The sequence below is a fragment of the Balaenoptera physalus genome, assembly GCF_965194825.1.
Source record: "Balaenoptera physalus genome assembly, chromosome: 3".
Taxonomy (NCBI): Eukaryota; Metazoa; Chordata; class Mammalia; order Artiodactyla; family Balaenopteridae; genus Balaenoptera; species Balaenoptera physalus.
The window spans coordinates 75094728-75121773 of record NC_138890.1 but is presented as its reverse complement, the minus strand read 5'-3'; the positions used below and the strand labels follow the sequence as shown (position 1 = coordinate 75121773).

The window sequence follows — 27046 nt, the reverse complement described above, 5'->3', positions numbered from 1 at the left end:
AATTAAAGGGAAGGGACAATGAGAAAGAATTGCTGATGCTACTGGACCAACTAGTTAATGCATCTCTACTGACTTTTGTGGCCTCTGACAAGGTCCTCAAAGTACACACACAAATATCAGCTTAGAAGGCATGAGGACCTCAGGAATTTGAGAGAAAGAAATCTGTGGCCTTTGTTCATTAAGTCATTTTTGAAATGGTACCATATACCCCATTTTCAAACTTGAGTTTTTAGTGCTGGTGTGGTTTTAGGAGTATGTATATTGTATACACATACATTATATACATATAATATATACACAGTATACATATAGTGTACATACAATATACAAATAAATACATATACATACAATACAAATTACAAATACAATATATACAAATACAATACAGAATACAAAAGCAAATACACAAATACATACAGTATACACACATACACTGATGGAGTATCCTCTTAAAATTGTCTGATAAAATCTCTTCTGAAATATCTTTACCTGTATTAGTAAATGCAACGAGACAGCACCGAGTGGCTATTAGGGGAACAAAATATTATAATTTATTATTGATTGAGGTCAAGAAAAAGAGCTAAATTGAGAAATTTGTAGAGTAGGAAAAAATGGTAGTAGCTCAGGAAAGGCATGATCCTTGCTCCTCCCTGAACGCCCATCCATTAAAAAGGGGAATGGGTTAGATAAAGAAGGAGAGATAAGGATTGACAACACCTGGAGAATGGGACTCAGTGGCTTCCCACCTTCTCATGGGGGTGATGTGCCTCTACCCACCACTCTGGATGATAGGGATATCCTCCCCGCCCCCATCCTGCCTCCAGAGGCATAAGGGTTAGTGCCTATGGGATCCAGGAATTGTGTCTAGGATACAGAACTATCTAATAATATCCCAAAAGTAGGGGAGAGTCTTGACAAGCAGAGGATGACCTCAGAATTCACTGTGGACCAGCAGAAGCACCCTTGTAGAGGGTAAACATTTGATTGATTATCTGAGGCAGGAAGAAGTAGGTGGAGAAAGACAGCTTATAGTCTGCATACAAGAAAAGGTAAAAAGAGATGGTCTGCTAAGCAAAATGAACACAAGTTCTCTGTTCTCACATGTTTAACCAGCAGTGGTGGCTGGAGCTGGCACTGGCTGGTGAGAGCTGATTGTGCAATCTCTTCCCAACTCCTCATTCAGTGAGATCAATAGGTAGCTTGAAATAAATCATGGTAGAAGTATTTATACCACAGAAATAGGCAAGTGATGTACACCAGAGCTTGCTTTTAAAAAAATCTTCCAGAGAACCAGATGTTAGCTATTTATCAGCACACCCCTGGGTCCTAGACTCTTTGGAAATAGAAGTCAGAAATTCACATGTCAAATTGTGTCTCATTTTATACTGAACTCTTACAGATCTGTCAACTTGCTTTGTTGACAGCAAGACTGGTTATGACCTTATTCCAGAGTGACTGAAGGAGGTCTGTCTCATTAGACTACTATGGCCCAGTATTTGATTCTGAGTCAGAGTCAAACATTTCTGCCCAGAATATGTCCTCAGACTCCAGAATAACCCTGTCATGAACTTAGTGCCCTAGGCAATTTGTTGCTTCAGAACTGTGAGATTGTTTATCCAGGGACGAGAAGGTTGGAAAAAAACAATGGTGTTGCCCTTCCTGAACTTCATTGCATGCCAGGAAGTCTGTGGTTAGTAGTCAGCCTTCTACCAGTCTCTCAGGGGATTATTTCTGAATTTCTGAAGTATTTAAAGAAACTCAAAGGCCTAAAAATTCCATATGAGTTTGATAAAATGCAATTTGATACTGATCAGATTTTGCTAGGACATCAAACCCAAGTATGTACTGATTCTGCATACATCTGTTAACGATGCTTTTGATAATATTGTTTAAAAATTGAAAAAAAGTCATTGCTACTTGTAAATGGAAGACTCACATGGACAATAAAAGAAGTGTTTAACTGTCTTAGAGTGAGTCTGTAGGACCCAGATTAATTCTATTATTTTCACACAATGAGAAATCATATGCGTTTGATATAAAGAAGAAAATACCATCCTTTATGTATGAGAGGCTAAATCAGTTGTTGAAAATATATGTATCTAGATTGACGCTTGCAGGAGACAGATGGCCTGTGGTATCTGGTATGGCAACATCTAGCTGGCTTGCGAAGTGGAGGTCATATTTTGGAAGAAGAAAAAAAAGGTGGCTAGTTTATTTATGGACCCCAAATAATTTGACAGTGAATCATTAAGGAGTTATCTGATGTAATTTGCTTTTTATTTTTTATAATTAATTGAATCTTTATTGCCACTTATAATCTTTATAACTTTTCCTTTCAAATTATAGCTACTCTAAGAATATAAGTTGAGTGAGCCAAGTAATTTCAAAAGGAATTTTTTAATTATTTATTTACTTATTCGCTTACTGGCTGGATTGATTGATTTTTTTCTTTTTAGGATTTCTTTTTTTTTTCAGTTATACATACGTATATATCTATTTTTTTCAGATTCTTATCCCTTATAGGTTATTACAAAATATCGAGTATAGTTCCCTGTGCTACACAGTAGGTCTTTTTTGGTTATCTATTTTATATATAGTAATGTGTATATGTTAATCCCAAACTCCTAATTTATCCCTCCCCACCTGTTTCCCCTTTGGTAACCATAAGTTTGTTTTCTATGTCTGTGAGTCTATTTCTGTTGTTCATTTGTATCATTTTTTTAGATTCCATGTATAAGTGATACCATGATATTTGTCTTTGTCTGACTTACTTCATTTCATATGACTATCTCTAGGTCCATCTATGTTGCTGCAAATGGCATTATTTCATTCATTATATCTTTTTTATTGCTGAGTAATATTCCATTGTGTATGTATACATATATATCTATATCTGTGTGTGTGTGTATATATATATATATATATATATATATATATATATACACACATATATATATATATATTTATATGTCTCACATCTTCTGTATCCATTCATCTGTTGATGGACATTTAGGTTGTTTCCACGTTTTAGCTATAGTAAATAGTGCTGCTATGAACACTGGGGTGCATGTATCTTTTAGAATTATGATTTTCTCTGGATATATGCCCAGGAGAGGGATTGCAGGATCATATGGTAGCCCTATAAATTTAGTCATCAGAACACACAATAATTGTTACTGGAAGCTCCTGGAACTCTGGGATTTGTCCTTGATTTTACCAACATACAGGTACTTGGAATCGCCTGAAAGTAATCAAGGGTCTCTGAGATTTCTTACTCTAAGAAGTCTGCTGGAAAGGGGGTGATGTCAAAGTTGGCAACTGTTGGTGATTCCTGCCTGCCATTAAGCCGGGTGCAATTCTTCCAAACTCAGATGGGTATGAGGGAACATGTATAGAAGCAAAGCACTGTTTTAGGTACCTGCATGCATTTTATATATCCAGTCATTTATCTTTCTCATCTTCCTTTAAAAAATGTTTTAAGAACACTTAAAAAAATTAAGATACAATACATTTAAAATAGGAAAGATTTAATGAGGTAATGAATATTAGTGAGCTGTAGTTCATGTATGTGTTCTTCACGTTCACGAGAAATGGAACACACATTCACTCTAAGCTTTCCGGTAGCCAGCGCTAAAGGCAAAATTTGATTGGCTCCATGTCTTACAATGTCTGTAAAAGTAAAACAAACCAATTGCTCAGAAAAAGCAAAGCTCTTCCTGCCACTAAGAAAGATTTCTCCTCTGGGTCCCCTTAAAGAGGACACTTCGCAAAATACCAAGCAGAATTCTCAGTAGCATCCTTGAAGAAAACTTGCTGTGAGGTTTCTGTAGGGCTCTCACAGTGTTTCCTAATGTGAGCTGATGGGGCTGTATCAAAGTGTAATTCAGGAAACAAATATACCTGGGCAAGGCCACTATGATGCAAGCAGGCCCAGAGCTATCTGATAATCTAGCTTAATGTGGGAACAGATTTTAGATTTTTAGGAGATTGGACAGAGAATGGATTGACTGAATAACCTTTAGATGATTTTCCATAAATAATAGATCACTCACATGAAATTTTGATCAATATGTAGCACAGTAAATTCAACTTTAGCTTCTTTGACAGGTATCTGGATTATAGAGATTTTAAATGCAGTATTGTGCTTCATTTTATCTTACTAACAGCCCTTGGAGTTTTATTTTGGTATGCTCATTTTAATAGAAGTCTAAACTGAGATGCAAATAAGTTTGATAGTTTGCTCAAGGTCACTTAACTAATAAGAACAGCAAATGACATTGACTTTAGGTCTTTTTACTCCAGTGTCCATTTCTTGGCATGTGAACCTTCTGCTCCTGACTCCCAAGTATTTGGTAATTGAGGAAAAGGACCCTGAAAGCAGCATCACTGGGGCCGTGAGAGCCTGCTCACTCTTGTCTTCTCCAGTCCTAGTACTGGGCCAGCTATGTCTCTAAAAGGCACATATGGCAAAGTCTAGGCTTTCCAGCTCCCCCCAGAGATATAGTATGTCTTACATAGTTCTGTTAGATAACCATTATTATAAGATCATATACACCCAGGTATATGAAAATTGCATTATCTCAAAAGTTACTCAGGATGACCTCTGAGGAAATAGAGGGTGGAGGAAACTGGTAAGTAAACAATAACAGTTGGAAAACCTAGGCTCAAGGGAGCTTTTCCAAGGTGATGTTGCTAGGGATGACCATCACACACCAACAAAGGGAAGGTGATGTATTTTCTTCAGGATGTCTCAGAGCATTTTGAAGGCTCGTGTGCTTTGTGAGTTCATGAGCCATGAGGGGCTTCCTGAATGTATTGGACACGAGACATTTCTTTACAGAGGATCCTATAGAACCGTTAGTGTGCATGGTCCATTTGGAAAATGTTAGCATACAAGTGTTTCCCCTTTGGAGCCACCTGGGGAACCTTTAAACCTACTGATTCCTGAGCCCCAAATGGATCAATTACATTGCAATCTTGGTGGTGGAAAGAGCATTGGTATTTAAAAAAAAAAAAAAACAACTCTCTGTGAGATTCTAATGCATAGCCAGGATTGAGAACAGTCTAGGGGAACTAGGTCTTCAGTAGCTGGAGACCTATTTAGCCCTGGTTCTTAAAGAATTTTTGCCTTTCTAACAAGAGAGACCATTTAGAAAGTTAATGTCAGTGTCTTTATCAACCTATTCCTCTCAAACTCAACTTAACTTTGTTTCTTTTTAGTAACCATGACCAAGTCTCCAAAGCTTAGTCTATACAACCTGTCTTGCACAGCTCCCAGTCACTCCAAGGTCAAGAGAACTCTGTCTTTTGTCCATTACTTTTCTAAACTCACTCTTGATTAGATTAGCAACTAATAACCACCTTGTTCAGGTGTTTATAGTTCTGGGATGTTATAAATCTGAGAATTATATTGCAACATTTTAACTTTCATTGGTACTGTATACAACAATTCCCTCCTTTCCTTATAACCTCCTTTATCTCTTGCCCCGGCTTTGGACATAATTGCAATAAAATTTTACACAATTTAAAAATATTTGCAGATGTGCATTATATATATCTATCACCAATTCAGGTTCTAGTATTTTATTTCAGGCTCCTTTTTACTACCATATGGTTATCTACTCACAAGATGTTGTTTTCACTGAGACCCTCACTAAGTTGACTGAGTAATAAAATATATTCTTACAAGAAAGTTTTGTTTTCAAATGCTGCTCATGGTTATCTTTCATCAAAGTCTGGAGCATAAAGGCAGGACACAGTGGAAAACATGGATTTTTAATACACCATGCTATGCCAGAACATATGGATTGGTCTGGAATAACAGTTTCAACAGATGACCTAATTTGAATCTGAATACTATGGAAGAAAAGAAAAAGGTTATAAAGATATCTGTAAATCCCTTCTCCGTATATTATGATGTGCATTCTGAATTTCAGGCTCTGAAACATTCCCGTGAACAATAGCTTATGAAATCAGCACAAGGCTAAGACATCTAACACAAAAATGCATGTCAACTGCATTGGGGGAGGACTTGGGCATAATGACAGCCTAATTGGGAAATATCAGCAAGTGGATCATCTGAGATCTTTTTAGGAAGGTTGAGACTTTCCTATAAAATGACTGAAGAGAGGGAGAATAGAGTAAATCGTTGTGTTTGTTAGATTTCGTTTGTTATGAGAGCCTTGGAAGACCTAAACTGAGTTCTTGGGGTGTGTAATTACGTCAACCACAGAGGTTGAAGTGATTTTGGCTTATAAACTCTCAAAGAACTGTAGCATCAGAATAGTGGAGAGAAATAAGAAAGCAGAAGGAACATGACAGGAAAGGGGCAATGAGTAACCTGTGCTGAGAATAGAAACCCAGTGTGAGGGAGCTGGTAAGGGTAAATCTGAATCATGATCTGGCTGAGAAACCTTTTACCGTCCGAAGCTTTGAAAAGGAACTTAAACTGTAAAGGCCAATTAAAAGGGGAAGGAGGGGGAAGGATAAATAAGGAGTTTGGGATTAAAATATACACACTACTATATATAAAATAGATAACCAACAAGGACCTACTGTATAGCACAGGGAACTATACTCAATATCTTGTAATAACCTATAATGGAAGAGAATTTTTAAAAAGAATATACATATGTATGTGTGTGCATAACTGAATCACTTTGCTGTACACCTGAAACTAACACAACATTGTAAATCAACCATATTTCAATAACATTTTTTAAAAAATATTTAAAAAAATTTTTAAGAAAAGACAGTGTGTTGTTGAATAGTCAGTTGAAAGTAAATTGAATTTAACTGAAATAAGCTCAAATTGCACACAGTTCTTCTTGAAAAGAATCAATAAACAGGCAGACATGCAGAAATGGAGGGTATAAAATGACAGTCACGGGTTTGCTTATGGACAGGGAAGCTCTGTTACCTTTTGCTAGAGAATCTGGTTAGAAGGATTTCATACTTCCTGCTATTATGGAGAGAATCTTGGGATTTCCTTGTAAAATTAAATCTTTGCATATAAAACATGCTCTTTTATTATCATTTCATGGATACCTTAGCACATATGCTAAGATGCCAGAGAAATAGTGTAAAGAAAAAATACTAAATGATCATGAAATAAAGTCAGAATATGCTACTTCTTGGGGGATGATACAGTGCCACATTTCAGCATGGCTGCAGAAATTTTAGGTTAACTGCAAAAGATAAGAAGCAAAGAAATGGGTGACTGGACAGTTAACTCTAGTATGAAATATGCGAGTCTGGTTTAGGAGTCTTGACAGATTGGAATGTTACACGTATTGAAGATCAGGATAAAAGAAAGAGAGAGAAAAAAAGATTAAATGGAACTCCTTCCCCAGAGATGGAAAAATCAGTCAATAGGTTGAAGATTAAAGAAGTAAGAAAAAGATCTATTGAAACTAAACAAGAAAAAAAGACCACATAGCATAAATCAAACTTGATATTGAATTTTTTTAACATAGTTGTCAGTCATGCTTTTTCTTTCACGTGTATTTTCCCTAAATTTGAAGAGATTATCAGAAAAAAGATGCATTTCTAGGATGAACTTCAATAGCAGATTTTTAATCCCCACATGACAAGGCAAAGCCTTAAGCATCGTGACTTTGTTTCTGCTAGGGTGTAGGTTAAAGGGAGGAGGTTAAAAGACTTCCTGATTGCTTATGAGTCATTAGGAGGCCCAGTGGTGCAAGAGTCAGAACTTGTCTTTTCCTGCCAACTCATTTCTCTTCCTCCCATTTGATAGCCACAAGGTGTGCCTTTTGTTGAGAAAACAGGTCTATTGAACCCTACAAACCACACAAAGACAGAAAGGCTGTGTTTCAGTGTATTATAGTGTTTCAGACCAAAGAAGGTTTAAGGCTCAGCTTTCCTTCTTACCCAGCAGCATGTCCTTGAGAAGATAATTAGCCTCTATTATCCCCAGCTAACAAAATGGAGGTAACAATATGTATTTCACAAGATTGTTGTAAAGATTAAATGATATCACATATATAAATCACTTGGTACAGAGAACCATAAGTGATAGCTATTATTGTTAACCTTTTAGGCTTAATGTTAAGAGGTTAATGAAGCCCAATTATAAAATTCAAAGGAATGAAAATTCTAAATTTTTACATCTGCAACTTTACCGGCTACATTAATGAGTTCTAGTATCGCGATTGCTCCTTTCCTACCATCTCATTGTGGCTTCATCTTTGTCTTTGGATGTAGGATATCTTTTTTGGTAGGTTCCAACATTTCTTTGTAAATGGTTGTTCAGCAGTTATTTGTGATTTTGGTGTTTTCGTAAGAAGAGGTGAGCTAACGTCTTTCTACTCGGCCATCTTGCCTCCTTTTTTTCTTCCATTTAATAGGTTGCCTTTTCATTTTGTTGATGGTTTCCTTTACTGTGCAAGAAGCTTTTTAGTTTGATGTTGTCACACTTGTTTGTTTTTGCTATCATTGCCTTTGCTTTTGGAGTCAGATCCAAAAAATCATTGCTAAGACCAGTGTCAAGGAGCTTATAGCCTGTGTCTTTTCTTATAGGAGTTTCATGGTTTCAGCTCTTCTGTTCAAGTCTATTATCCATTTTGAGTTATTTTATGTGTATGGTATAAGACAGTGATCCAGTGTTATTCTCTTCATATGGCCGTCCAGTTTTCCCAACACCATTTATTGAAGAAACTGTCCTTTCCCCATTGTATATTCTTGGGGAATATAATATTGTATATTATTATATTACAATATAATATTGTATATTAAAATATAGTCTATATTTTAATTAACTTGGTGGTGGATTTCTCTGAAATTCAAAATTAGTTACAGTTAATTAATAAATGAGCAGTGTTCTCAGAGTTTAACAAAAATTGTTGCAGGTGATAGTGATCTGGGACTATTTTCATTGACTCTCCAATTTGGGTAGAAAATTTTCAGGAAAATTTTTATGAATTAAAAAATGACTTAGACAGGGGTAGTTAAATATGTGGCAATCACTCTTTATTTAACATTAGTTTTAATTACTGTTTTAGTCAGCTCTGGCTGCCATAACTAAATATATATTACACTAGGTAGTTTAAACTGTGGAAATTGATTTTCTCATAGTTCTGAAAGCCCTAAGTCCAATATCAAGGTGCAGCATGGCTGGTTTCTGGTGAGGGCCTTCTTCCTACCTTGTAGATGGCTGCCTTCTTGCTGTGTCCTTGCATGGCAGGGATTGAGAAAGAAAGAGAGAAGTGGTGGGTTGGAGGGTAGGGAGTCTCTTTGGTGCCTCTTCTCATACGGGCTCTAATCCCATCATGAGGGGCCCATGCTCATAACCTGATCTAAACTTAATTATCTCCCAAAGACCCCATCTCCAAATACTACCACATTGGGGGTTAGGGCTTCAACATATGAATTTAGGTGGCAATTCAGTCCATAGCAATTACCAAGAATTTTGCATTTCTCTATAAGCATAGAACTAAGTACGGTAGGCAAAATAATGTTTGCCCCAAAGATATAACAGCCTAATCCCCAGATACTGTGAATGTGTTATCTTTCATGGCAAAAGGGACTTTGCAGATATGATCATTATGGATCTTGATATGGGAAAATTATCAGGATGGTTCCAGGGTAATCACAAGGGTCCTTAAAAATGGGAGAGGGAAGCAGAAAAAAGAGTCAGTCACTAGTGTGTGTGTGTGTGTGTGTGTGTTTGTGTGTGTGTGTAGTAATGACCTCAATTTTTACAATCATATTTTAACTTCCTATATATTGCACTTAAAATCAGATCAGGTGTCATTTATCACATTCTTGTATTTTTATGTATTATCAAATCATAACATCTTATTCACAAATATCCTTTACTATTCTTTCTTAAAGCATTATAAAACTTCCCTTCATTAGTTTTTGAGTTCAGTACTTGTCCTCTCAAGTAGAAATATATCTTGTCCTTGGACCTTCACAGAGTTTAGGCCAACTACAAAGTTAGAGGGACCACAGTAGTCAGTACAAGTCAGAACTATAGTACAGCAGCAAAAACAAGTACCCTGGGACTAAAAGGTGATACAGGCCATGCCAGGTACCTTGAGACACTCACTCCTGGAACCCAGGCATCATGACATGAGGAAGCCAAGCAACCATAGAGAGGCCACTGTCCCAGCCCTAGTCCCAGCCAAAGTCCAGCCAATGGCTAGCACCAAGTACCAGACATGTGAGTGAACAAACTTTCGGATGATTCCAGTTCCCAGTCTTTGATGTATCCCTGTTGACATCACTGGAGCTGAAATGACTTGTTCAAAAAGTCCTGACCAAACTGTAGATTAGTGAGCAAAATAAATGTCACTGCTTTAAGCAACTCATTCCATTTTGGTGTGGTTTGTCACATATACATAGAAAACTGCAATAACCTCCACATTTCTACCAAACCAAATATACATTCCTCTGTCCCTCAGTACTCATTGATACCTGGCTTTAACCTACCTTCCTGGTCTGATCTATGATGCCTCATCATTCATGCATGCACTGCTTAACTCAATCTTAGCATTGGAACCTTATACCCTTTTCCATATAGAGCCTAGTATTGTTGTTTTGTTCCATCTTTGCTCATCTCAATCCTGCCTGTTCTTCATGGTCCATAATTTAGGTCCTGCAATGCACATCTGTTGCCTTGTTTTCTTCCATATCCAAGACTACTGGTCTGGTGCCAGCAGCCTAATTTTCTTTTGAAGAAGCCACCTCTTCTTTACACCCTATCTAGAGGCTTCAGGTAAGTTAAACTTCAGCTTCTAGTCTAAGGTGGGCAAAGAGCCCAGACTTAGCCAGTTGGCATATTCCATCGTCCTACCCAGTGTGATTCATTCAAGAATGGGCACACACCCTGGGTTTGTCCAGTGAGATGAAATCCTGAGCTTTTCCCAGAAGAATCTTTCTGTAGTGCCTACTGAACCATGAGGCTGTCAGCAGCCAACATAGAGTGAAAGCCTACCTGAGAATGAAACCAACCCAGAAGAAAGCAGAGCCAAGTGTCAGATTTCTCACAGCATCACTGAAGCATCTGGACTTAGCCATGCCTGGAGCGCCATCCCTCCTTCCACCCACAGCTTCTTAGTTGTGTGAGCCAAGCAATTCTTTTTTGGCTGAAAGCCAAATAGAGTTAGATTTCTATCACTTGGTAACTATACAGTCCTGGATAGTTTAAGACCACATCTTCCTACTCAATATGGCAATTCCCGAGTGCCCATTTCACATGCGATTCTGTAGTTGGAGTTGAGGCAAAAACATTGAGTAAGACAGGGTCCATGAGGCTTAACCTTATTGTCTTTTCCTTCCAACCCTTCAGTGGAGTGCTTCATCATGCTATGCGTTTACAGCACTTCCCACAGCCATTTTGCAGTATAATTAGCTGTATGCATGCCATGATAAGCTTTGTGAAGACAAGAAACATTCACTTTATTTGAGGACATAAGAATCCATGTATGAACGTGCAGGCATATAGTGTGTACTCGGGTAGATATTATTTCCTTTCTTTCACATTGCACCTACATGCGTCTTGTTCATAGTTGAATGATATGTATATTAATCATTGTATCTAAGTAATACTAGATAGCATTTATGAAACAATTATTAGATGCCAAGCATAAGTACCATCTCAATTCTCACAGTAACATGAGGTGATACATACTATTCTTCTTCCTTTTATAGAGGTGGGAAAAATCCCAACAAATTAAAGCTTGGAAAGTTAAAAATCTTGTCCCTAGTCTCACAGCTGGTAAATGGCAGAGTGAGACTCCAACTCACGTCTCTCTCGTACCACACTGAGCTCATAGCCAGCACACCATATAAAATGCATGGGGCTTCTTGCTTGAAAAACATTCTAAATATCTGTTCTGAACAGAGGTAAATTGGTTGGGTTAAAAAGCCTTGAAAGCATGGGAAAGCAGTCCTCATTTTTGTGCCGTGGTCTTAGCCCTCAAATTAGCTGCCCAGGTTACAGAAGTGACTTAGCAACGTTTTGGGAGGTGGATAGGGTAAGTGGAAATTTGGAAGGTATTGCCATAAGGCAGATAGTAGGAGCAAACTGTCTGAGCTTTGTTCTTCCCACATCAGCCATAGATATGAAGAAAATGACAAGAGTAAAAACTGCAAAAGCCTTTTCTAAAAAGTGTTGCAAAATCGATGGCTGCCAGCCAGGAAAATGTAGTGTCCCTTGTTGTCACAAGTGCATAACAGAACGAAGAACCTCAGGCTGCAGGGAAAGATGATAGGGTTGGAAATGAAGAGCTTATGAGGAAGCAAAATGTAAAAATCTAACCAAGGGTGAATGGGAATAAAAGGTCCTTGAAAGTTTCAGGAAGACCTGTACAGAGTTCCAATGAGTTACGTGCAGGGAAATATGCTATTGGTAAAGCTGCAAGTAAGTTTCCCATCCCACCCACTCAAGGAATAAAACAGCCTCACTATTAAAATTCCGGTGGTTCTTTGGGAGAAGAAAATGCATTTGTAGGCAAACTGGAAAGGATGACCAGCCCATGTTTGTTTCTTACAGTGCAATGAAAAATTAAATATTTATTACAGATTTAAAAATACTCATGAAAAAGGCAGATTTTTTTTCATCTCAGTTTCCTCTGGGTGCTATGCAGAGCCGTTGAGAACTGCTCTCCTGAGTCATGGTCCCTTCCCCAGTCAGTCTAGTGGCCGGAGTGAGAATTGGGGACAGAAGGAGAATACTTGAGGCACTTCATGCACCCTGAGCTGTGGGAGCACCGGGGTGGGGCAAGGGTGGGAACGGAAAGGATGAACTTCTCTTAGATTGCATTTTAAATCCTTAGTTTTGACATCTGTAAAACAGGTCATGGAAACACGTTTCTCACTTGATCATTTTCAGGATTAAATGGATAACACATATAAAGTCTCTGCCGTTCCATCCCATTCACTTGTGCACTTTCCAACTAGTCTGAAAGCCCCATGAGGGCAGAGGCCAGGTCCTGCTTGCTCACTGCTGTGCCTGCAGTGCCTGGCACAGAGTCTGTGCTGAACAAATATGTGCTGGCTTGAATTGATGCCTGTTGGCTGTGTATTTAGGAAGATGCAAAACCAATTTTCTGTCTATTATGTTTATTCTAAAGCAATTTGTGTCAAGCAGATGCTTTTTCAAGAATATGAACTTTGCCCCTAAGTGATCTGAGAGATCCTGATGAGGCATGAAAATGGCCAGTTGCGTTTAATGACAGAAATGGGATCGGAGGGCCAAGAACTTCCTCCCACAAATGACAATCCTCTCTAATTAACATACTTTATCTAAAGACCATTGTCTTAATCAACAAGCATCTTAAGTGACAGTTTACATGTGGTCTTTTAAGGAGGCCATGTAGCAAGAACAAATCCTTTAAAACAAACATTGTTCTTTTTTGCATCTGTCCCCAAAAGGAAAGAGAATGAAATAGTGACTGAAATTTGCTAGGCTCTGCTTAAAATTGTTGGAATTTTGCTAACTGCCATTCTAGTTCCAGCTTCCAAAAAGTCTTCTTTGGCATGAGTGATACATATATTTGAGAAGTACATCTAAGAGATATTAATAGTATTAACAGATAAGAAAAGATAGATTTATTGAGGGCTGTGGCAGCACATATGGGTGGTGGGGGAAGGGAATGTCAGGGAACTAGTGTGTCCAAGTTGAATCTTGAGGATAAGAGAGCTAATTCATTTAATTCTTTTACAAGTTCTGTAATGAAACTCTTGTTCTTATTTCACAGATAATATAACACATCAGCTTTACGAGAGTAAGTTACTCTCTAAAATTCATACACTTTCTGCTATACCAGCATTTTACAATTTTTGTTTTGTTTTGTTTTTGGTCTGCTTATCCCTTTCATCAGATTAAATACTTGTGAAACTATTAAGGATTATTTTAATCATTTCCTAATTTTTTTTTGCATAATAAATTATTTTAAAAATTCTAAAATATTTTGTTAGATAAGTGTATGATTAATGGCCATATTATAGTGTTTACTTTCAATGTAATTTTTATCATCTTTGATATTTGTAATGTATAATAATTAACTTTGGTCCATTTAATAAATATGGCAGTATTTATTTTACTATCAAAAAGTATAAGAAAAATCATGATTTGGCTACAAATTTATAAGTTTTAGATTATCTTTAAGAGATCAAAACCATGATAAAATATAGTTATTTTAAGGATTATGACATAAACAATAGAAAAAACTGCCTTCACTTAATGTTCAGAAGTTTTGAATTTTCCATTTACAAATCAGTTAATTTTGATAATTTTCATGTTTCGTTTATAAATGACAGGATAAGCTGGAAGGTGTTAGGCTGCTATTTGCAATGATTTATCCATAAGTAAGACATTCCAGATGCTGGTAGCCTTAATTCCCAATTAAAAAAAATCTAAATCAGTTATAACTGTCACAGGGCTTTCTATTTTTAGCATTTTCTTTGTTAGCAGAGACTTCTTGCTGGTCTATATTATAAGCATACACATCTGAATTACAGATCTGGTGGGGAGCATCTTAAGGTACATGTCTCAGCTCAAGCTGCCGTGACAAAAATACCGCAAACTGGGTGGCTTAAACATAGGCACTAGCAGTCCAAGATCAAGGTGCCAGCAGCTTTGGTTCCCAGGTAAGGGCCCTCTTCCTAGCTTCCAGACGGCTGCCTTCTCACTGTGTCCTTGCAAAGTGGAGCGAAAAAGAGCTCTGGTCTTTCTCATTATTATTATAAGGGCACTAATTCTGTCATGGGGGCCCTACCCTCATGACCTCATCTGAACCTAAATATGGACCAAGGGCCACCAAATATCACTACATTGGGGGTCAGGACTTCAACATATGAATTTGGGGGGACACAAGCCTCATTCAGTTCATAACAGCATATTTGTAGAAATGTTTTGGCCCAGAGAAGGGGGGGCCCCACCTCACTCTTTGGGGTCTGTTCTGGCCTTCCTCCTAATAGGGTGAGGGTTCTGCAGGGCCAAGAGAACATGAATATTCAGAGCCCACACACTCTCTTCCAGGTTATACTGACTGCCTGGGACCCCAGAATTTCCTAACTGAACCACCTGCACGTGCTTCCAGGGCCTGCAAAGCTCTCTCCCTAGGTTGCCCCTTCTGCCTGTGAACTGCAAGGCCACTGTGAAACACCTCCTCCCAGGAGATGGCCAAGGGGTGACAGTTTTGACTTAGGGGAAGAATGGTTGGAACTTGTTAAGTGCTGGCTTGGAGTCCACAGGAACGTATACAAGATGGAATTGAGGACAGAAAGAGAAGGGAGAGAGGAGAACTGGCTCTCCCCACGCCAGTGTGTTGCAGCATCAAACTTTGAAAAGTGCAAGAAATCTGCATGCAAACCTCACCTTCCAGGTTATTAAAAAGGTGCAGAAGTTACTACGATAGAACATATTTTATTTCAGATAGGTTACATTAAATATTGCTGGATTTTTTTTCCAGAACTGCTGTACCTATTTTGACTTCTATGAGCAGTTTACATGTGTTTCCATCTCTCCACATATTCACCAACACTTGATATTATGTACTTTTCAAAATGTCTTAAATATTAAGACATTTATTTGCTGTGTGGTCTCCATTTGTACTCTTGATCTACTTTTCATGAATGTTAGGTGTGGGTCTGATGATGACTAATGCTACTCATTAACTGGTAACTAATATTACTAACAATACTAACTTTAATAATTTTTATGCATATTTAATATTATAGATATAAATTAAGCAGCATATGGCTGAGAATAAGAACTGTTATAAACTGAGTACTGGTTGAAACCATCTTGGTGGTTGGCAGTGTTGAACTGAGTGATAAACCAGCTAATTGAGTCATTTGCTCATCAGAGCTCTACTAAGTGGCCATGGGGATGAATCTGATATACCCTACGAATATCCCAAATTGCTCCATTTTGAAAGGAAGATATGTACAGAATAGTAATTTGATTCATTAGCGAAAAAGTGTTTTTTTCATTCTTAATTGCCACAGCCATTCCCTGCCTCTATTCACCTCATAGGCTGCCCCTCTAATGCACTTGTTATATGACCTGAAATTAGCACTTTTATAAGGGATGTACTATTGTTTTGTGTGTTTTAAAAACTTTACACCAAGGTCATTGAGATTTACATCACATTCTTTTTCTTTTTTTTTCTACTTAATATTCTATCCACATTGCTGTGTGGGTTGATTTACTGCTTCTAATTGCTGCATAGTGTCCATAGGATATATATCATCTTTTATTTATCCACTCCCCTAGTTATAGGCATCTAGGTAGCTTTCAGCTCTCTCTTATCACAAATAAAATATGACTATAATGAACATATCATATGTGATCCTTACTAACACATGTGAGAATTTCTTCGATGTATTTACCCCAGGAGTGGTATTGCTGATAGGGTGTAAGCATACTTATTACATTAAATATTGGTGGATTGTTTTCTAGAGCTGCTGTACCTATTTTGACTTCTATGAGCAGTTTACATGTGTTTCCATCTCTCTGTATCTTCACCAACACCTATTATCTACTTTTCAAAATTTTGCCATTGTCATGCATTCACGTGGTATCTTATCCTTTCAATCTGGTGATATTACTATTGTTTTAATTTGTATTGCTTTGCACCATCATTAACATTAAAAAAGAATAAGTGTTGGGACTTCCCTGGTGGCGCAGTGGTTAAGAATCCGCCTGCCAATGCAGGGAACACGGGTTCAATCCCTGGTCCAGGAAGATCCCACATGCCATGGAGCAACTAAGCCCATGGGCCACAACTACTGAGCCCACATGCCACAACTACTGAAGCCTGTGCACCTAGAGCCCATGCTCTGCAACAAAGAGAAGCCACCACAATGAGAAGCCCGTGCACCGCAACGAAGACCCAACGCAGCCAAAAAAAATAAGTGTTGTTACAAATTTACACATTCTTTTTCCATTCTCCTGTTTTGTACTTTGATTCAGGCTGGTTTTTGTATGTTCTTGTTCTTAATGGATAATGTAAAGTCATTTGTTCATCTAAATTTTTTGTACATGTGTCTATGTGCCAGGAATATAAAAAATAATTTGCTGATCTTGTAAAATAGGTGGTGGTGGTGGTGTGTGTGTTTAATTAACAAAAAGGACACTGAGCTCTAAATATCATTGTCTCTTGTTGTTCTTCTTCCTTAACGTTTCTCCTTCTCTCCTTCCCCCCTCCTCTTCCTTTACCTCCTCCTCTTCCATCTTCTTCCTATTCTTCTTTTCTTTTACATAACAGTATTTTAAAAATACCCATGCTGCTATATGTACAAATTATTGAATTAATTTTTCAATTTTTACTTGAGTTGTTAAGCATCTCTCTAGTTTTGCCAGTGGAATATTCTGCAGCTTAATTCCTTAGGAAAAAGTGGAGTTATTGAATAAGAGGAAGCAGAATAAAAATGAGTGGTGACAAAATTCTAGGACAATTTTCTTTTAAAGAGAGAGTATTTCTTTGGCATTGGGGGAAAAAAAAAAGTGTCTAGAACCTGGTCCTCCCTCCCTCCCTCCCTCCTTCCCTTCCTCCTTCCCTTCCATTTTTATTTACATTGGAGTAGAGTTGATTTACAATGTTGTGTTAGTTTCAAGTGTATAGCTAAGGGATTCAGTTATACATATGGATATGTCCATTCTTTATTTTTCAGATACTCTTCCCATATATGTTATTAGAGAGTATTGAGTAGAGTCCCCTGTGTTATACAGTCCTTGTTGATTATCTGTTTTATATACAGTCGTGTGTATATGTTAATCCCAAACTCCTAATTTATCCCCCCTCCACCCCCCACGTTTTCCCTTTGGTAACCATAAGTTTGTTTTTGAAGTCTGTGAGTCTGTTCCTGTTTTGTAAATAAGTTCATTTGTATCATTCTTTTTAGATTTCTCATATAAGTGATATCATATGATATTTGTCTTTCTCTAACTTACTTCACTTAGTGTGATAATCTCTAGGTCCATCCATGTTGCTCCAAATGGCATTATTTCATTCTTTTTTAGTCTGAGTAATATTCCATTGTATATATGTACTACATCTTCTTTATCCATTCATCTGTTGATGGACATTTAGTTTGCTTCCAGGTCTTGGCTATTGTAAACAGCTCTGCAATGAACATTGGGGTGCATGTATCATTTCAAACCATGTTTTTCTCTGAATATATGCCCAGGAGTGGGATTGCTGGATCACATGGTAGCTCTATTTTTAGTTTTTTAAGGAACTTCCATACTGTTCTCCATAGTGGCTGTACCAATTTACATTTCCTTTTCTGCACACCCTCTCCAGGATTTATTGCTTGTAGATTTTTTTGATGGTGGCCATTCTGACTGGTGTGAGGTGATATCTCAATTGTAGTTTTGATTTGCATTTCTCTAATAATTACTGATGTTGAGCATCTTTTCACGTGACTCTTGGCCATCTGTTGGTCTTCTTTGGAGAAATGTCTATTTAGGTCTTTTGCCCATTTTTTTATTTTTTAATTTTTTGATACTGAGTTGCATGGGCTGTTTGTAAATTAGAGACTAATCCCTGGTCGTTCATATTGTTTCCAAATATTTTCTCCCATTCTGTGGGTTGTCTTTTCATTTTGTTTATGGTTTCATTTGCTGTGCAAAAGCTATTGAGTTTAATTAGGTCCAATTTGTCTATTTTTGATTTTATTTCCATTACTCTAGGAGACAGCATGGAAAAGATATTGATTTATGTCAAAGAGTGTTCTGCCTATGTTTTCCTCTAAGAGTTTTATAATATCAGGTCTTACATTTAGGTCTTTAATCCATTTTGAGTTTATTTTTGTGTATGGTGTCAAAGAACGTTCTAATTTCATTCTTTTACATGTAGCTATCTAGTTTTCCCAGCACCATTTATTGAAGAGTCTGTCTTTCCTCCATTGTATAGTCTTGCCTCCTTTGTCATAGACTAAGTGACCATAGGTGAGTGGGTTTATTTTTGGGCTTTCTATCCTGTCCATTGATCTATGTTTTTTTTAAACTTTTGTTTTATATTGGAGTATAGTTGATTAACAATGTTGTGTCAGTTTCAGATGTACAGCAAAGCGATTCAGTTATACATATACATGTAACTATTCTTTTTCAAATTCTCTTTCCATTTAGGTTCTTGCAGAATATTGAGCAGAGTTCCCTGTGCTATACAGTAGGTCCTTGATAGTTATCCATTTAAGTATAGCAGTGTGTACAATGTTTCTGTTTCTGTGCTGGTACCATACTGTGTTGATGACTGTAGCTTTGCAGTATGTTCTGAAGTCAAGGAGCTAGATTCCTTCAGCTCCGTTTTTCTTTCTCAAGTTTGTTTTGGCTCTTCAGGGTCTTTTGTGTCTCCTTACAAATTAAAAAATTTTTTTGTTCTAGTTCTGTGAAAAATTCCCTTGGTAATTTGATCCAGATTGCATTGAGTCTGTAGATTGCCTTGGGTAGTATAGTTATTTTGACAATACTGATTTTTCCAATCCAAGAACATGGTATGTCTTTTCATCTGTATGTGTCATCTTCGATGTCTTAAATCAGCGTCTTTGACTTTTCAGAGTACAGGACTTTTGTCTCCTTAGGTAGGGTTATTCCTAGATTTTTATTCTTTTTGATGCTATGGTAAATAGGATTGTTTCTTTAATTTCCCTTTCTTATCTTTTGTTGTTAGTGTATAGAAATGCAACAGATTTCTTTGTATTAATTTTGTATCCTGCAATTTTACCAAATTCATTGATGAGCTCTAGTAATTTTCTGGTAGCATCTTTAGGATTTTCTATGTATAGTATCATGTCATCTGCAAACAGTGACAGTTTTACGTCTTTTCCAATTTGGAGTCCTTTTTGCTTTTTCTTCTCTGAATGCCATGGCTTGGACTTCTAATACTATGTTGAATACAAGTGGCGAGAGTGGACACGCTTTGTCTTGTTCCTGATCTTAGATGGAATGCTTTCAGCTTTTCACTGTTGAGTATGATGTTAGCTGTGGGTTTGTCATATATGGTCTTTATTATGTTGAGGTATGTCTCCTCTATTCCCACTTTCTGGAGAGTTTTTTTTATCATAAATGGGTGTTGGATTTTGTCAAAAGATTTTTCTGCATCTACTGAGATGATCATATGGTTTTTATTCTTCTGTTTGTTAATGTGGTATATCACACTGATTGATTTGTGGATATTGAAGAATCCTTGTATCCCTGGGTTAAATCCCACTTGATCATGGTGTATGATCCTTTTAATGTACTGTTGGATTTGGTTTGCTAGTATTTTGTTGAGTATTTTGGCATCTATGTTCATCAGTGATATTGGCCTGTAATTTTCTCTTTTTCTGTGGTATCTTTGGTTTTGGTATCAGGGTGATGGTGGCGTCATAGAATGAGTTTGGGAGTGTTCATTTCTCTAAAGTTTTTTGGAATAGTTTCAGAAGGATAGGTGTTAGCTCTCCTCTAAATGTTTGATAGAATTTGCCTGTGAAGCCATCTGGTCCTGGACTTTCGTTTGTTGGGAGTTTTTAATCAGAGTTTCAATTTCAGTACTTGTGATTGGTCTGTTTATATTTTCTATTTCTTCTTGGTTCAGTCTTGGGACATTGTACCTTTCTAAGAATTTGTCCATTTCTTCCAGGTTGTCCATTTTATTGGCATATCGTTGCTTGTAGCAGTCTCTTTGATCCTTTGTATTTCTGTGGTGTCTGTTGTAACTACTCCTTTTTCATTTCTAATTTTATTGATTAGAGCCCTGTCCCTTTTTATTTCTTGATGAGTCAGGCTGAAGGTTTATCAATTTTGTTTATCCTTTCAAAGAACCAGCTTTTAGAGTCACTGATCTTTTCTGTTGTTTTCTTCATTGTCTATTTCATTTATTTCTGCTTTGATCTTTATGATTTCTTTCCTTCTACTAGCTTTGGGTTTTGTTTGTTCTACTTTCTCTAGTTGGTCTAGATGTAGGTTTAGGTTGTTTATTTGTGATTTTTCTTGTTTCCTGAGGTAAGATTTTATTGCTATAAACGTCCCTCTTAGAATTGCTTTTGCTGCATCTCATAGGTTTTGGGTCATCATTCTTTTGTTTTCCTTGTCTCTAGCTATTTTTTGATTTTCTATTTGATTTCTTCAGTGATTCATTGGTTGTTTAGTAGCATATTGTTTAGCTTCCACATGTTTGTGTTTTCTACAGGTTTTTTTTCTTGTTATTTGTTTCTAATCTCATAGCATTGTAATGGGAAAAGATACTTGATATGTTTTCAGTTTTCTAAAATTTACTGAGGCTTGCTTTGTGGTCCAGCATGTGATCTATCCTGGAGAACATTCCTTGTGCACTTGAGAAGAATGTGTATTCTACTGCTTTTGGATGGAATGTTCTATAAATATCAATTAAGTCCATCTGGTGTAATTTGTCATTTAATGCCTGTGTTTCCTTATTAATTTTCTGTCTGAATGATCTGTCCATTGATGTAAGTGGGGTGTTAAAGTCCCCCACTTATTACTGTGTTACTGTCAATTTCTTTTTATGGCTGTTAGCATTTGACTTATATATTGAGGTGCTCCTATGTTGGGTGCATATATATTTACAACTGTTATATCTTTTTCTTGGATTGATCCCTTGATCATTATGTAGTGTCCTTCCTTGTCTCTTGTAACAGTCTTTATTTTAAAGTCTATTTTGTCTGATAAGAGTGTTACTACTCCAGCTTTCTTTTGATTTTCATTTGCATAGAATACCTTTTCCATTCCCTCACATACAGTCCGTGTGTGTCCCTAGATCTGAAGCGGGTCTCTTGTAGACAGCATACATACGGGTTTTGTTTTTGTTTGCATTCAGCCAGTCTGTGTCTTTTGGTTGGAGCATTTAATCTGTTTACATTTCAGGTAATTATCGATCTGTATGTTCTTATTGCCATTTTGTTAATTGTTTTGCATTTGTTTTTACAGGTTTTTTTCTCCCCTTCCTCTTTTGTTCTTTTGTGATTTGATGACTAACTTTAGTGTTGTGTTTGGATTACTTTTTTTTTTTTTTGTATGTATATCTCTTGTAGATTTTTGGGTTGCAGTTCCCATGAGGTTTTGATATAGCAGTCTACATATATACAAGATTGTTTTAAATTGCTGGCCTCTTAATTTCAAATGCATTTCCAGTATCCTGAATTTGTACCTCCTCTTCTCCACAATTGCCGGTTTTGATATATTTGTATGTGGATGATTTCCTTCCTTTACTATATGTTTGCCTTTACTGGTGAGCTTTCCCATTCATAATTTTCTTGTTTTTGTCGGTGGCCTTTTCTTTTCCATCTAGAGACGCTCCTTGAGTATTTGTTGTAAAGCTGGTTTGGTGGTGCTGAATTCTCTTAGCTTTTGCTTGTCTGAAAAGCTTTTGATTTCTCTATTGGATATGAAGGAGCACCTTGCTGGGTAGAATATGCTTGGTTGTAGATTTTTCCCTTTCATCACTTGAAATATATCATGCCACTCCCTTCTGGCATGCAGAGTTTCTGTGAAAAATCAGCTGATAACCTTATGGGGATTTCCTTGTATGTTATTTGTTGCTTTTTCCTTGTTGCTTTTAATATTTTCTCTTTGTCTTTAATTGTTGTCAGTTTGATTAATATGTGTCTTGGCGTTTTCCTCCTTGGGTTTATCCTATATGGGACTTTCTGGACTTGAGTGTTTCCTTTCCTTTGTTAGGGACGTTTTCAGCTAAAATCTCTTCAAATATTTTCTCAGGCCCTTTCTCTGTCTCTTTTCCTTCTGTGACCCCTATAATGCGACTGTTGGTGCATTTAATGTTGCCCCAGGGGTGTCTTAGGCTGTCTGCATTTCTTTTCCTTCTTTATTCTTTTCCACGGCAGTGATTTCCACCACTCTGTCTTCCAGCTCATGTATTCGTTCTTATGCCTCATTTATTTTGCTATTGTTTCCTTCTAGTGTATCTTGCTTTTCAGTTATTATATTGTTCACCTCTGTTTGTTTGTTCTTTTAATCTTTTAGGTCTTTGTTAAACATCTCTTGTACCGTCTCAATCTGTGCCTCCATTCTTTTTAGGAGATCTTGGGTCATCTTTACTATCATTACTCCAAATTCTTTTTCAGGTAGATTGCCTATCTCCACTTGACTTAATTGTTCTTCTGGGTTTTTATTTTGTTCCCTCATCTGGAACATATTTCTCTGCTGTCTTTTGTCTAACTTTCTCTCTTTGTGGTCTCCTTTCCACAGGCTGCAGGATTGTAGTTCCTCTTGCTTCCGGTGTCTGCCCCCTGGTTGGTGAGGTTGGTCCTGGGGCTTGTGCAGGCTTCCTGGTGGGAGGGACTGGTGCCTGCCCCCTGTGGGTGGAGCTGGGTCTATTCCCTCTGGTGGGCAGGACCATGTAAAGGGGTGTGTTTATAGGTGGCTGTGAGCTCAGTACAACTTTAGGCAGCCTGTCTGCTGATGGGTGGTGCTCTGTTCCTATCCTGCTGTTTGTTTGGCACAGGTGTCCCTGTGCTAGAGCCTGCATGCTCTTGGGTGGGGCCAGGTCTGGGAGAGCTCATGCCAATCAGTATTCTCTGGGGCCTCCACCACCAGTGTCCTTGCCCCTGCAGTGAGCTACAGCTAACCTCCGTCTCCCCTCCCCTCCCCTTGGAAACCCTGTGAGACCCACAGTTAGGTCTAGCCCAGGCTCCTATAGAGTCACTGCTTTGTGCTGGGTCCCAGTGCACATGAAATCTTTTGTGCACCCTCCAAGAGTAGAGTCTTTGTTTCCCCCAGCCCTGTGGAGCTCCTGCACTCAAGCCCCGTTGGCCTTCAAAGCCAAGTGCTCTGGGGGCTCTCCCTCCTGATGCCAGACTCTCAGGCTGTGAAGCCTGACTGGGGCTCAGAACTCTCACTCGTGTGGGAGAACCTCAGTGATATAATTATTTTGAAGTTTGTGTGTTGCCCACGCAGCAGGTATGGGATTTGATTATATCATGAAAGTGCTCCGCCTACCATCTTGTTGTGGCTTCGTCTTTGTCTTTGGATGTAGACTGTCTTCTTTGGTAGGTTTGAGTCTTTTTTTGATCGTCACTCAACAGTTAGTTGTGATTTGGGTGTTTTCATTAGAGGAGATAAGCTCAAGTTCTCGTACTCTGCCATCTTGTCTGGAATCGAGAGGCTGCTTTTAGTTTGGATGCTTGCTGCCTCTTTCCTCAGGGTGTCCCCTTGATATGGGGTGTGTAGGTGTGGTGGCCCATGCACAGTTCCAGTACTGCGGGGGCAGCTATTGGCGCCCACCTGCGGGTCTCCCAGCCATAGTGGTAGCCTGTGAATACCCAGGAGAGCAGGGACAGCGATTGGCGCCTGCTCACATCTCATGTGTGCTCCCTGGATGGGGTGTGCAGCAACTGGTGCCCACTCATGGGTCTCCCAGAGGCAGCAGCCGCCCCTTACTCCTGGGACAATGGGGGGCAGCACTTGGTTCTTGCTCATGGGTCCCGTCAGCCCACGTGCCCCTGGGACAGTAGGGACAACACTTGCTTGCGTGTCCTACAGCAGTGGTGATGGCCCACACACTCCTGGGACAGCTGAGGCAGCAACTGGGGCCTGCTTTCAGGTCTCTTGGCAATGGCGGTGTCCTGTGCCCACCTGTGGAACCTATGATGGTGGCGGCAGCTCATTCCTACACCTGGAGTTCAGCTTCTGTAGGTGGTGTCCTGTTGCCTAAGAGCGTGAGCATAGGGAAAGAAGCTCCTTATGGCAGTCCCGTCCCTCTCCTCGTGCACCCCCCAACAATGGCACCTTGCCTTTCTGGCAGGCTCAGGCTTATTCCAAGTGCACCCTCAGTTGCCACACTCCAGCCTCTTCAGGCTGTCTCTGCACAGCCAATCCCAGTTCTCTCCCTGGGTCTGACCTCTGAAGCCTGTGCTTTAGCTCCCAGCCCCCTCCTGCACCAGTGGATGAGCATCTCAGGCTGGAGAGCACAGTGTAGCAGTATCATCTGTGCAGGTCACTCATTGTTTTGCCTTCCACAAACTGGTTGCTGTGATCTCCTCTGAGGCTCCGAAGCTCCCCCTCCATCCAGGCTGGTCTCCCCGCTGGTGAGGGGATTTCCCAGAGTGCGGGAGCATTTCTTCCTTCACAGCTCCCTCCCTGGTGCACAAGTCCCATCCCAATTCCTTTCTTTTTTTTTTTTTTTGTCCTACCTGCTGGTTATGTGGAAGTTTTCTTGCCCTTTTGGAAGGCTGAGGTCTTCTGCCAGTGTTCAGTAGATGTTCTGTGTGAATTGTTCCACTTGTAGATATATTTTTGATGTATATGTGGGAGGAGGTGAGCTCCATGTCCTACTCCTATACCATATTGATTCCTCCCCCTGGTCATTCACTTCTTATAGCTAGGTAAGCTCTCTGATAGGAAAACAAGATCAACATGATAGCTACCACAACTAAGAGCTTCAAGTTTGTATTAACATCTCTCTACCTCATTTGAGAGAAGAATGCCCCAGCATGTTCCCCAGGAAAAGGTTTGATGTTGAGTCAGAACTTGATGATGCAGTCAAATTACACATTTATGTTCATTTATAGTCAACTCTGCTTTTTCTGTTTTCATGTCCTTGCCATAGGCCTTTAATTTGGGTGATAAATATATAGGGATTTTTTTTTAATGCTATCTGCCTTTTATACTACTGCTTATTCAGTTGACTTTCAAGCTGTATTTTTCACCAGTAACCAGGAAGAGTTTTGAGGGTGGACAGGGGAAGGGTATTTCCAGATCTGCTAGGTAGTTATCAATTTGTGGGTGGCACAATTTTGAAACCTAAAACTATTCTGCAAGGTAAGAACCCCACCAGGGGATAATCAGGAACTTGAGGAGGTATTTTTTGGAAAAGTAGAAATTATACCGCTAGAATGGAGTTTCTTTTCTGAATGTTGCCAGAACAACTTGACCTTGAGGACAAGGTTCATTAACTTAAAGTATTGTCTCCATTAAAACTCGATCTTTTTGCAACTGATGCAAACATCTATTTCACTTGTGACGTCTCTTCTGTGCCTTCCAGGGGCTCCACTGAATCGAGTTTCACTTTAGGACAGAGACAGAATCATGTTCCACATAAATGCAAACCAAAGAGCCACACTGACACTGCTTAAGAAGATGTGCGTGCCATGATTTGGAATCTCATCTGTGTTTAAGTAAGTTTGTCACACTGACTCATGTGATAGGTGATCTCTTGTCATATGCTTCTTTCTTATTGCTAAATTATACTGCTCCAGTAATAAAGAGAAATTCCTTTTTGACCAGTGTGACAACACTGAAGGGACCAGCAAAAGCCAGACACAGAAAAGCAGGTCTTTTAAGTACATAAGAATCTTAATCAATTACAGATGAAATCTTCCTGGGTTCAGCATATTGTTTTGATGGTCTCAGGAAAAACCATTTCAATTAACGTTCCTTTATTTATAACTAGTTTGAAGAACGTAGTACTTGGATGAAAATCTGCATGGTCCACTAATTTTCTATGGTAACATCCACTTGCTTTTTCTGCCTCCTAGCAGTCCTCATCTACAATTTATCATCTTACCTATCATGAGCTGAGGAAAAAAAAGGCATCAACCTTCACTAAACATGTGTTTTCTCTAAGCTCTGCTCATTAATAAATACTAATATGAAACAAACAGAAAAAATACCCAAAGAAGCAAAATGGATAGTCAGTGTAGGCTCATCTCAAATCCATGTTTAGATCATCTGTCTGTGAGTTTATTTTCATGACTACTGTAAAAAAATTTGTTTCTTTATGTTGGTAAATCATGGTAGAAGTTCTTGGGTGTCTGAATGAATCAGGCAGGGCTTGCCTTACATTGCCTCAGGGGACATGATTCCAGGGTGATGTTCAGGATCCCTCCTCTGCTGATTTCCTTGCCCCCATCCTGTTAGCTGCTACGTAAGATTTAGCAATAACATTCCTTGTTTAGCATGAATGTGTTTATCAGATATTTCCTTGAGGGGAGTGTTTTTGAAGGTTAAAAGAGGAAGAGGTAGTTCAAAGATATTGGTAAAGCTTAGAGGCTGCCAGACAACCCTCCTGCCTAGAGCTGGCACTAGACCTTAACTGAGGTGGCCTCATGCTCCAAC

The 27046-nt window shown here is 38.5% G+C and overlaps 1 protein-coding gene and 1 long non-coding RNA gene across 5 annotated transcripts in view; one reads left to right on the top strand and one right to left on the bottom strand.

Annotated features, from left to right (window-relative positions):
• The window catches only part of LOC309658848 (uncharacterized protein), a gene marked incomplete at its 3' end in the record, with an annotated part of 424808 nt that overhangs the window by 45152 nt on the left and 352610 nt on the right, over positions 1-27046 (bottom strand). The window lies entirely within an intron of this gene.
• LOC309658878 overlaps positions 1-27046 on the top strand; it is a 112699-nt gene that overhangs the window by 67912 nt on the left and 17741 nt on the right. For both annotated transcript variants that reach the window (XR_014262430.1, XR_014262431.1), the window contains exon 2: positions 25974-26106. This is a non-coding gene — a long non-coding RNA (uncharacterized lncRNA). The remainder of the gene's footprint in view (positions 1-25973; positions 26107-27046) is intronic.